The following is a 12,941-nucleotide window of genomic DNA, read 5'->3' on the forward strand; positions in this document are numbered from 1 at the left end:
TTGAAAAAAAAAGTTAAAAAGTTGAAGAAAAAGTAGAAATTTGGCATTTTTAAAATGCCACAGGACAGCGGCCTGGCCCATTTCTCACAGGCCCATGCCTTCCAAGCCCGTGCCCAGCTTGCCTCCACAAGACCCCCATCACCCAGCTACAGCTCCTTCATCTCCTCCTGCCCAACGCTCCACACCCAGCCCAATTGGGCCCAATCCAAGTCCAGCCGCCTACCACTTGGCCCAACCACATCTGCCCGTGCCTCAGCCTGCCAGAACCGAAGCCCCCAGCAAGCTCCAACGAGGCCCAACATCTGATACACCTAGTAGCAATCACCCAACTGCTCCAAGTCCCGCCAGCAGCCTCCATCATGCCAGAACCCACCAGAAGCCACCCAACCAGTAGCCTTCTTTTCCTCTTGAGCCCAAAAATTGGTCTCCTTGTCTCACAATGCCCAAAATTGCCACATTTTTACCCAACTTTTATACAGATTTTACTCCAAAATCATCACTACACCCTATAATTTACCCATATTTTGCATATTATTATTGTACGCCCTGATTTTCCCACGGGCTGATTAACGAGCTGAGATACGGCCAAATCATGACTGCCACGTGGACATCCCCAAGACCGGAGCTGCCATCGAAAGATCCTACCTCCTCAGCTCGAGGTAGCCTAAAGGTTCGCCAAGGTTAGACTGAGTTGGACTCTGAAGGCCACAGGTCGAGGGAAGCATCCAGCTCGTGGTACGAGCTAGAGTTGGAGGTTGTGACCTTTTATAGAGTCAACCACGCAAGGTAAACGTGCATATATCAGACATCACGTGTCTGATATATCCCTGACTTCTCGGACACGCAGCATGAACGTGCGTATTCAGGCACCCACGACTGGGTTGGGCCGTGCGGCCCATTATCCCCTTACCTATTGATTAGACCACACTTATGTGTCAGGTTTAGGAATTAATCATGAATGTCACAGAGTTGACATGATAGGTAAGAAGGTCACATGATGACCTTCTTACCAACTCCCAGGTGCCTTCTCCTATAAATATGGAGACCCTGGGAGTTACAAAGGGTTGGATTCTATTGTGTAAGAAATACCCTGTAGAAGAATACCAAGCATATAGCAATAATATTGACTGGTGGAGTAGAAGAATTTTAACCTTTGAACCACCTAAAAAACGTATTTTGTGTCACCATTCCATTTCCAAGATCATTCATCTATTTCGGTTCAACAAAAGCACTAATCCCTTCCTCTTTCTTTTCTTAATTACCTGTTGGTGAAGAACCGCGTCAACAATTATTAATTTAATCAATTTAAATTGATTATTTTAATAATCTCATTTTGGCTATAAATAAGGAATTTTCAAGTCCATTTTGGTGTGCTTATTTTAGAAGAAGTTACACACAAAGTTTCTACACTTTCGAACATCTCCATTCTCTTCATCTTCTTATTATTTTTGGTTAATTTTCTATGTATTTTTAGTGGAAAAATTTGGGGGTTCCTCCTCCAAATTTTCCTATTTATGTTTGTAATTTTTATTCTAGTTATGAGTTTCTAATCTTCATAAGCTAATTAAGATCATGATGAAGCAACTTGTAACTAGATAATATTTACGTTGTATGTTGATTTCCCTTGTAATGCAACAAAGTTTATGAATTTTTCTTCTTCATATATGTCTTTCATCTTCAATATCCCATATTTTGGATTGTTAGATAATATGCACTTTGTTCTTCATTTTGCAAAACATAATATTCTTTGTGTAAGATGTGTCATTAAATTGTACACATCCAATGCTTAGAACAAAAATATTATGTTTTGCCTTATAAATAATGTTATTTGATTTTTTTTTGTTTCATTAGATTGATTCACATTAAATACTTTGAAATTATACTTTTTGAAAAGTGAAGAAAAACCCTATCTTTTTAGAAGTAATTTGTGCTTAAAATTATAAATCTATTTGGAAAATGATAGTTTGACTTATTTTAACTATCACTAAAACTTGAGAATCAATATACTAATAAGTATTATTAAACTTACATTTTGTGGATTCTAGTATCTTAATAATCTTTCTTTTAACACTTATTTTCAAATCATTATTGGTTTATTTTTATTCTCAAAATAGCTTTATTTTCAATCTTTTATTTTATGTTCATAACATTAAAACTCATCAATCTTTGGAGCTAGGTTAGAATTTATTGATTTTGGTTTAAAATAGTTTTCTTTTTTATTTTAGACAACTCCTTTGGGTTCGACATCCTTGCTTACACGATCACTATTCTATATGAACGATTCGTGCGCTTGCGATATAAATATTTTAAAACATACCCGTTTTGGGTCCATCATGTTGGCAAAACTAAAATTGGTACGAAAACTTTAAAATTACAACTATTGATATCATAAATTACAAACAACATTTTGTCAAAACAAAAGCTCAAGGGAATCATTAATTTTGGATGAAATGTGATGTCCAACATTGATAAAAAATAAAAATAAAAACTTGACAATAATCCAGAATTGTGATATAACAACGAATTAAACTAAATATAAAAATAAAGATGTCTATAATTTGAAATTAATGAACATATGTCATCAACATAAAAATAGTAGCTCATGTGTTGCTTTCTTGTTGTTGCAACCTTGATTACTTGGATATGCATGATCAGTTTGCCCACTCCAAAGCCCTTCATTTTCCTTTAGGTTTGATTGGAGCTTGACCATCACTGTCCATATTTTTAATTGCTTCATCGACAAAGTACTTAGCAAAGGACGCTACAGAAAACAACATATAACTAATAAAAAAAAAGGAAACCATCAAAACAAAATAAAACTTTAAACATAAACAAAATTCAATAGATACTTGCTCCCTAAAAGAGCCCAACACAACCTAAACACCAAAAAATTCCAACACAAACCCCTAAATTAACACTCAATAAAAAGAAAAAACAAACACAACAAAAGAATTATAAAAACTAGCACTAAACAACCTCATCTCAATCATTCAAGCATTACATCAAACACATTGCATGCATTAAGAAAAAAAAGGCACTAATATATACAAAAAATGAACAAAATAAACCAAAAAACAAGGTAACATAAACATAAAAAGCAGCAAGATAATAAAATACACAACAACTAAAGGAGTAGAAAAATCAAATCAACCAAAAATTAACAAAACGAAAAATACAATAACATGGTGGGTCACGCTGCCAACGGGAAAAATGGCTAGAAGCTGCCGGAGTGCTACGACGTGGTGACCGAACTGATGATGACGAGCAGACAAGCTTGGAAGAAGAAGAAGAGAAAATGTGCTGGAGGAGGAAGAAGAAGAGAAAAAATGAGATAGAGGAAGAAGAAGAAAGAGAAAAAGTGATGGATATGTGAAAATGTGTGTCATTTAACAAATATTATTTTTATAAATTTAAAATTATAAAAATAGTATAAAAGATAAAGCAAAACCTTAAAAAAGTAAAAATAATGGCCCGACAGTAAAAATGAAATAAATGTGTCAAATTTGACACTTTAGGTAAATTTCTCATATTTATATAAATATATATATAGTCAGTGATGTAAATGGAAGCTTCATAATCATAAATTTGCATTTAAGAAGGGAAATTTGATTATTGATGCATTAAATAGGGCACCATAACAAAAATACTCTTCCCACTATATATATGTCCATTTGATCCTAGTATTTTCCTTAGTTTCAAAAATATCTTTGTCATTTGTTTCCCACTGTCTCTATCTACTCTCTTGGACTCTCTCTATTCTCTCCCTCACTCTCTCGGTCCCGAAACCAAAACCCTCAAAATCTCACTCTCATTTCACATTCATTGTAGAATCTGTGGGCATTGTCTTCCACGACCACGACCGCACATCAGTGGCAAGAAATCTCGACTAAAGTGGTGGGTAGGCAAGAAAACCCAAGAGATCGACGAAACAAACCGAAATAAAAAAAAAAGGTGAGGGATTTAATTGTTTATTCTAAAATAAGGTGAGGGATTTACTTGTTTATTTTGAAATAAATTGTTTGGGCCTAATTTATTTGTTAAGTTTTTGTTCATAGGATAGATCGAGGATGGGGAATGAAGAAATCTAGATTTTTTTTTTTTTGAGATTTTTATTCACCTCGATAGAAATCGATAGGGCTCGATAGTATATGTTAGGTTCTAGGTTTGATTGTGCCTCGATAGACCTCGATAGAATTTGACATACTCTAATTTTTGCATCTGCCTCGATAGGCCTCGATAGAGTTAGATATATTCTGAATTTGCATTGCCTCGATAGGCCTTGATAGACCTCGATAGAATTAGGTATTTTATGATTTTGCATTGGCTATCAAGGTCTATCAAGGCCTATCGAGGTCTATTTCCTTGATAGACCTCGATAGGCCTCGATAGAATTAGGTATTTTATGATTTTGCATGGGCTATCGAGGCCTATCGAGGTCTATCGAGGCAATGAAAAATCAGAATATATCTAACTCTATCGAGGTCTATTGAGGCAGATGCAAAAATCAGAGTATGCCTAATTCTATCGAGGCCTATCGAGGCACAATCAAACTCAGAACCTAACATATACTATCGAGCCCTATTGAGGCCTATCGATTTTTATATCGAGGTGAATAAAAATCTCGAAAAAAGACTCATATTTCTTCATTCCTAAGCCCCGATCTATCCTATGAACAAAAAATTAACAAATAAACCAGACTGAGACAATTTATTGCAAAATAAACAAGTAAATCCCTCACCTTTTTCTATTTCGAGGTTGTTTCATGAATCTCATTAGTTTTCTCGCTTATCCGCCTACTCCGGTCGAGATTTCTTGCCACTGATGTACGGTTGTGATCGTGGAAGACAATGCCCACAAATTCGACAGTAAATGCGAAAGGAGAGTGAGAGATTTTTGGGATTTCGGGAATTTTGGTTTTAGGACCGATAGAGTGAGGGAGAGAATAGAGAGAGTAGAGAGAGAAAGTGGGAAACAATGACAATGATATTTTTAGAACTAAGGAAAATACTAGGATCAAATGGATATGTATATAGAGAGTAGAGTAATTTTGTTATGGTACCATATTTAATACATCAATAATCAAATTTTCCTTTAAGAAGTGCATGTGTGTGGAGTAAGCAAGTCATAATGCCCCAAATGTCTCACCAAAAGGACAAACGACTTGGTCATGTATGTCTCTTCTAACTCTTTCTATTTTTAATACCCTTTATTTGCCTATTTATTATCTGTGGAGCCTATATATTATTATTACCTTTAAAATCTTTTCCATTTTTTTTTGCTTGTTTTTTTTTTTTTTTAAAAGAAAGACTTTCATTCACTAAAAACAGGAAACCAAAACAGAGAAATTAAGGCATATCAGCCGAAATAAGGTGAAACAGATCCAAGGGAACACTCCCTTTCCAAACAGCAGAGACTCCTCTGAAGGAGTACCATTTAGCTAAACCGTGAGCAAGGGCATTTGCCTCCCTACCCACAAACTGAAAATCAATGCAGCCTGAAGCTCCAGTCATCCTTTTGATGTCGCAGATCAGGCCTTCCAACTCACTGCAGAACACCTCCGGCCTCTTCACAAGAGCCACAGCATTTGAACAGTCCGACTCTACACAGAACGCCCTCAAACCCAGCTGCTCGCCCAGTCGCACCCCCTCACGGATTGCAGCCAGTTCTGCTGCCAAAGGCGACAAAGGCTGGTTCAGAACACGAACAAGGCACCCAGCCTCCCTTCCATCACTATCTCTTCCCACGGCAGCCACGCACCACGATCGACCATCACTCATACAACCTGCATCAACGTTAACTTTCACCGAGCCCGCTTGAGGAGGGCTCCATTTGATGGAGGAACGGTTCAACTTCGATTTCGCTGGACCACCCTTCTTCTTCACCGACTTCTCCCAAAAATCGCAGCACCACCCCAAAAACTCCACCGGATCGGGCTCTCTCTCACCCCTAATAGATTTATTTCTGATGAACCAAATATGCCAAGAAATAACCGCAAATAATTCAAAGTCCTCTTTTCTAAGCATATTCCTCATTGCATTAATGAATAAACAGGGGTCCCTTTCCTCAATTTGTTTGATGTACTTCCAAAAAACCCTTTGTTTCCAATATTTCTTACTCTCCCTACACCTCCAAATGGCATGGAAGCCATCCTCCTCCTCACCCGTCAGGCACCTGTCACAATCTTTAGATATAGCTATTTTCCTACAAAACAAAGAGTGGTTAGTGGGAAGCCAAGAATGGCTTAATTTCCAGAAAAAGTGTTTAATTTTATTGGCAACTCTCATCTCCCAAATTGTTTTCCATAGTGCCTCAATCATCTTTGAATTTGAAAATTCAGGTTTATCTAATAAGCTCATGGCAACATGGTAACCGGTACGGACACTATACTCACCATTTTTTGAATAATGCCACATCAGTATATCAGTAAGATCAGACTCAAAACAAGGAATACTAAGAATGAGTAGAGCATCCTCTTCATTGAATAAACACCTGATCATCTCTTCGTCCCAAAGACCATTGTCCTTTTTTAAATCTATCACTCTAAGGTCACCAGGAAGAAAAGGGGCATCGAAAATTTTGAAAGATCTGGGCCTCGGAATCCAGGGGTCATTTAATATACTAACATTATTTCCATCCCCAATCCTCCATCGGGATCCCATCTTTATAATCTCACTTCCCCACACTAAACTGCGCCAAACTTCCGAGCATTTGTAACCACATTTCGCCCCCAGCAGAGAGGAATCCGGGAAATAGCACTCATTGAGGATCCTTGCGCAAAGAGAGTCTGGGTTTCTTATGAACCTCCAACATTGTTTGGCAAGCATTGCTTGATTAAAAAAGTGAAGATTCTGAAAGCCTAAACCCCCACACGCTTTAGACCTACACAGAGCTTCCCACTTACACCAGTGTATTTTCCTTTTCTTATCGGTCGATCCCCACCAAAATCTTGCTGCAAGACCATGCAGACTGTCAATCACCTTTTTGGGGATTCTAAAGCAACTCATAACATAGGTTGGGCTTGCTTGAATAATGGCTTTAATAAGAACCTCCTTCCCTGCGCTGGAGAACAGCGGCCTTTTCCAACCCCTCAGTCTCTTCCAGACTTTGTCTTTAAGCCCATCAAAAACCTCTCTCTTGTTTCTACCCACAAAGGACGGAAGCCCTAAATACTTACCATGTATCTCTACCAGATTAACCTGGAGCAACCCAGCTAATCTCTTCCTTTCATTCGAACCAACACAGTTCCCAAAACACACATCGGATTTGTCAAAATTGATGAGTTGACTAGAAGCCTTCGAGTACCTGCTAATAATTTCCTTAAAGGCAAAGCAATCCCTATCTCTAGCATTAAGGAAGATAAGACTGTCATCAGCAAAGAACAAATGCGAAACAAAAATAGGAGTCTTACCAAACTTAATACCACAGATGTCCCCTTTCAACTCAGCACTCCTTAGAAGGGAAGAGAAAGCTTCCGCGCAAAACAGGAAGAGAAACGGAGAAAGCGGATCGCCCTGCCTAAGGCCCCTAGTCGGCTTGATGCTACCCTTGATATTACCGTTGAGGAGGAACGAAAACCTCACCGATCTAACACACTTCAAGACTTTATAAACCCATCTTCTGCTGTATCCCAATTTGAGCATCATACCTTCAATGAAGTCCCACTCCACTCTATCATACGCTTTTGCCATGTCCAGCTTAAGAGCTAGCTTGGATCCATTTCCATAATAATTTTTCCTCATACAGTGTAGGCCTTCGAATCCAATAATCGCATTATCCTGGATAGCTCTCCCGGGAACGAAAGCGCTTTGCGTTTCGCTAATAGATAAATCAATAGTATTTCGCAGTCTATCCGCCATACACTTAGCAATAATTTTATATATCACATTACAAAGGCTAATGGGACGGAATTGCTCAATTTTGACCGGCTTCTCAACTTTGGGAATAAGGGCTATAAGAGTATCATTCAAACAAGTCAAATCCCCATCACCATTAAAGAACCTTAAGCAAACCGAAACTACATCCATTTTAACCACATTCCAATATTTCTGGTAGAAGCTCGCCGATAGGCCGTCCGAACCAGGAGCCTTCGAAGGATTCATCATTTTAACCGCATTTACCACATCCTCCTCAGAGAAATTAGCCTCCAAGCAATTATTTGTATCCTGCGAGATTCTAGGAACCACCGAAGCTAAGACAACTTCCATATCCTCCCTAGACGCCCCGGAAGAGGTGAAAAGATTTTTGAAATAATTGGAAATGATCTCCTCAACAATTTTCTCCTCATCCTGCCAACAACCAGCACTATCATTCAGCCCCAAGATAGTGTTCTTCTTCCTTCTGGCCGAAGCCTTATAATGAAAGTATTTTGTGTTTCTATCCCCGTATTTTAACCACAGCGCCCTGCTTCGTTGTCTCCAGTAAACTTCATCTTTTTCGAGAAGACAATTAATTTTGTCTTCCGCTCTTTTCAGATCACCCCAATCCCCAGGATTGTTAGTCTTAGACAAATCCGTAAGTTTTTCCTTAGCGGCCTTCATTTCGCTGTTCCACTCCTTTTTCTTCCTTTTGTTCCACTCCTGGAGCGAAAAACCACAACGCTTTATTTTTGAGCGGATACTTGAAGGGTTCGTACAAAGACCGTCGGTCTCCCAGCATTTAGAAACCACCTCATTGCACTTATCATCCTCACCCCAAGCTTCTTCATAATGAAATCTAGTATTTCTCCTAACTTTCCCACACTTCTTGTCAGAATCCAAGATCTTAAACCTTATCACCAGCGGCCTATGATCAGAGCAGAGCCAATCCAGCACCTCCACTTTAGCATCAGGAAACTGAGCTATCCAATCGTTATTACATAGAGCACGGTCCAATCTTTCCAAGATATTTCTACCTCTCCAGGTCATGATAATCCCAACCTTACCAAAGTCAATCAAATTATTTGAGTCTAGCGCCTCCCTGAATCTATCCATTGTAGCTTTGTTCCTTAAATTTCCCCCAATCTTCTCAGAATTCAGGCAAATCTCATTAAAGTCACCCACACACAACCACTGACCCACAGAGATATCTTTAATTCTACCTAAGAGATCCCAAGATAGATATCTTTTCGAGAGATCCGGGTTCCCATAGAAGCCCGAGAAGAGCCAAGGTAGCATACCTTTCCCACTAACCAATGCAGCAATATGCCCGCACGACCAGGAAAGAATTTCCAACCTAATTTCCTCTCTCCACGCCAACAACAGACCCCCACTCATTCCTTTCCTATCAATAGTCCACCAATTATTGAAATTCAACTTTTCCATTGTTACCTTCGACTGATTCCTCGTAAGCTTAGTTTCCAACAGAAAAATAATATCAGGATTCTGGTCCCTAATATGGGACTTGAGAGCATTGAATGTCCAGGGGTTCCCAATTCCCTGGACATTCCAACTTAAGATTTTCATTGTTCCCGGCGCTCCTGCCTCGCAGGAGACGCCGATAAACAAGAAGAAAAGAGGGATGACTTATCCAAAGTCTCAGAAGGCCCATCCCTCACACCACCTCCAATACCACCTTCCTCCCCACCCTGGGGTCTCATCAAACACTCCTCACCAGGCTCTTGTAACTCAGACCCCCTTTTGGCAAGCACCCGAGCCCTCCCTTTAATCGAAATCTTCCTCCTTTGACTATTCTTGGCTTCATCACTAACCCCAATATTAAAACTCCCTCCAATGACATGATTATCATTCTTAATGTATTCTCCACATGCCCCATTTAATTCCTTGCTCACCACAGCCCCTTCCTCATTTCCTGTCCCATCAGTCAAATTTTTCAGGTTAAGTTCCTGCTTTCTCTTCTTAACTCCTGTCACGTCACCCCTTTTTGCCTCTAAGGAATTGGCATTATTCACAAAACCTTGCCTTTTCTTCCTGCTGTCATCCACATCAATATTCGTATTCAGAGAGCACATTTCGGGCAGCTTTGCCTTATCATTCCCATTATCACCAACCACATTCCTCCTATCATTTGTATCAGCCACCTTCTTTGTATTATCAATAGCTCTAACCTCCTCCATCACGGCATCCAAACTTTTACACGTTTCCTTCGAGTTAACCGTTTTAGATATATCACCATCTCTCAAGTTCCCCTCCATTGTTCTCGGCCCTTCCTTCCCCGATTCTTCGGGTCTTTTTTGGTTGATAACTTCCTTACTCAAGTTATCAAGAGCTTGACCACAATGTGAGGAGCTTCCTCCTCCATCCCCCACGATGTCATCCTTCAAGCTGATATCATTAATCTGTTTATTTTTGCCAGGAACCTCCTGTTTATAAAGTCTTCCATCAAAACAGTTAGTAAGAGGGTTTTCGTTCCTCAGCCACGATCCGTACAGCCGCATCTTTTTTCCGAATATGTCATTGACAAGGATAGCATCCCCATCACACATAGCCTCATCATGCCCCCACTTACCGCACTTAAAACAAACCAGGGGGAGACATTCGAATTTAAACTGGATCCAAAACTTCTTCCCGTTAATGGGCACAAAACGTCCAACAAATAAAGCTTTAGATAAAAGAAAATAAATGCAAACCCGAGCGTACCCGTTAAGGAGGATCCTATCCATATTGGACCACGGCAGTTCCATGATTTTCCCCGCGAGATTGCTAATCCTGGACACGTTCGTTTTGGAGAGAGCTACCGTCGGGAATCCGCAGATACGAACCCAGCACGGGACTCCGTCAAGATCCGCATCGCTCCATTCCCCGGACTTTGGCCATTGTTCAACAAGCATGAAGCCACCGTTATATACCCATAAACCTTCCTTCCAGACTATTGAAGCTTCATATTTAGAGTCGAACGTAAGTCCGACGAACGTGCTCAGCTCATCTCTTTTTAATATCTTCACCTTCCACCTTTTTGAAAACTTCCAGAACCTGCCGAATACTGTTTGGATAAAACTCCTACTACACTGTTTTTTAGCAACAATTCTTCCCACAACATACTTGCCTCCAAACCAAGAGAACGTCGACGATTCGGACACCACGTCCCAGTCCGCTTCGTCATCAACAAAGATGGGCTCTACTCCATTCCCTTCCTCACCGAGAGATCCTACTGATAAACCATGTGCTTTTGAGATTAAATCATCCAAACCATCACCATTAGTTGCCATGATCGATCGAGCAAAACTAGAGTTTCAGAAACAAAGAATACCGATGGTCACGTACGAACATGAAGAGTCACTCTCCTGGTCACACGAAAGGACCCTTTAAAAATCCTTGATTTTTTTAAGCCTTAATTTTAATGAAATCGTTTCTTTCAACTCAAAAGAATAATAATTATTAGATTATACATGCACGGTCATCATATTTAGAATTGTAGGGGAAAATAATTTAAATAGTGCATATTTTTTCTCGCCACACAAGTTAATTTTTTTGTACTTTTAATTCTATTAGGGTACGTAGCAGCAACAAAAAATCATGCCTATTAATTATATAGTCATGACTCGTGACTGGACAATTATATTGTTTCATGAGTAGAAAATATATCTTTGTTGACCAAAATATATATACTTTTAAGAGTAAACTTATAAATATTTTTTCAAGTTATTATCTTGTATTGCTACTTTGTTCTGTCAAGGAATTAAAAAAGAGAGTAGAATAGTTAGCTGACAGAAGCATGTGGATGTTAGGCAAGACCTTCATGCCATCCTACACTTAAATTAATTTTGAAAATCAGTAATAAACCATGTGTTCCTACAAATTGTAATTAAAAAAAAAGAATAAAATAAAATAAAAATATCTTAACAAGAAAAACAAGGTTGGCTTTTGTCCTATTGATCCTGGGGACCATGCCCTTACCTTATCTCATGTATAGTTATTAAAATAGTAAATGCCTTGTAGGGACTAGGGCCTCATGCATGACCTTTCCGAAGTGTAGGTAAATTCTCTTGATAAGGAGAAGAGTACCCTACAAAGCCCCATAAAGAAGCCCATTGATATTGCTATATGCATACGTAAACCAAAAGATATTTTTGGATTCTCTATAGCAGTGTTTATATAAGTTATTAACCCATAATTGGGTCATATCACCCACTAGTATTCTACCCTTTTGGGTTGTCCTATAATCCATGACTTTTCTTCTCCATGCTGACATTAATTATATATATAATTGTTTATATGATTATTTTTAAACTACCAAATTATTTTGTTGAATTTTTGCTCCACCTTTTTACATAGCCTAAAATTTTCTAGTTATAAGAAATTTATTTTATTTCATCAATCGACCATATCCAATATAAGATTTATTAAATGTGCATGAGAATCGAATTGTTGTTCCAATAAAAAATAGGAAACCAATTGTGATCCAATTTATTTATATAATATTAGTTGATTATTGCTTATAAAAGTTAAAACAATCTTGAGTTACATATAAACATAAATTAAAGTACAGCTCTAGGAATCAAAATATAACAAAATAAAAGTCTTCAAATTTCTATATATTTTATAGAGAAATACAACTTGTAATAATTCTCAATATTAATAACTTACCTCAACTTCTCAGAGGTCCCATTGGAAAATTAATACGAAGTGGCTGATCAAATAAAATACTAAAGATTTAGGTCGCCACTACTACCAAAATATGTTTTAATTTCAGTTATATATATATATATATAATTGTTTGGAAATACATATAAAGCTTTTAACTGGCATTTAACTTTGTTTTTTGGTTTGACACTCATAGGAATTAAGTTATTAGTTCAGTTTTATTGAAGATAAGTAGAACGGATCTTTTAACTTCAATTTATTTTTTAAAACTGAAATTAAAAGGTGATATTTAACTTCAATCTTTTTAAAAAAATTGAAGTTAAAAGGTACCCTTTAACTTTGGTCTTTTCATACTAACCGAAGTTAAAGATCTTTAAAACTATTTTCCACTTGCACGTCTCCTCATTCTGAAACGCAAAATAG

This window comes from Humulus lupulus, chromosome 4, assembly GCF_963169125.1.
Source record: "Humulus lupulus chromosome 4, drHumLupu1.1, whole genome shotgun sequence".
NCBI lineage: Eukaryota > Viridiplantae > Streptophyta > Magnoliopsida > Rosales > Cannabaceae > Humulus > Humulus lupulus.